Source organism: Penaeus monodon, chromosome 27, assembly GCF_015228065.2.
Source record: "Penaeus monodon isolate SGIC_2016 chromosome 27, NSTDA_Pmon_1, whole genome shotgun sequence".
NCBI lineage: Eukaryota > Metazoa > Arthropoda > Malacostraca > Decapoda > Penaeidae > Penaeus > Penaeus monodon.
This window is the reverse complement of record NC_051412.1, coordinates 13,313,757-13,314,241: the sequence shown is the minus strand read 5'-3', so window position 1 is coordinate 13,314,241 and position 485 is coordinate 13,313,757.

Sequence of the window (485 nt, the reverse complement as noted above, 5' to 3'; positions counted from 1 at the left end):
ACTTCAGTCACTTTACCATACCTGGAAGGAGGCAAAAGTGACAGCAGTTATACGCATATATATAAAAGGTTTTTCTGATGTAAACACAGATGCTTGGTAAGAGACAAATCATGTATAATTCTCGTTTTAATATACCGCAATGTGTAAATATACCTTCAGAATCAAACATCGTATACCTGGGCGGCGAAAACAGCTGATCGAGGTCGGGGCAGCAGTCAGCGCCGACGGAGCCTCGACCCGAGATCCGTTCAATTCGTTTCTGCGCCGACGGAGCCTCGACCCGAGATCCGTTCGATTCGTTTCTGCGCCGACGGAGCCTCGACCCGAGTTCCGTTCGATTCATTTCTGCGCCTACGTGGAAGTGAGTTCGGTTGTTGGGCGTTTGTCCGGGGCTTTGTTCTCACAGAGTGGGAGCAGGTGGCGGAAGCTTAATATTTTCCTTGTTTGGTAAAACTTCAGGAGAGGATGAGAAAAAAAGGAAAAGA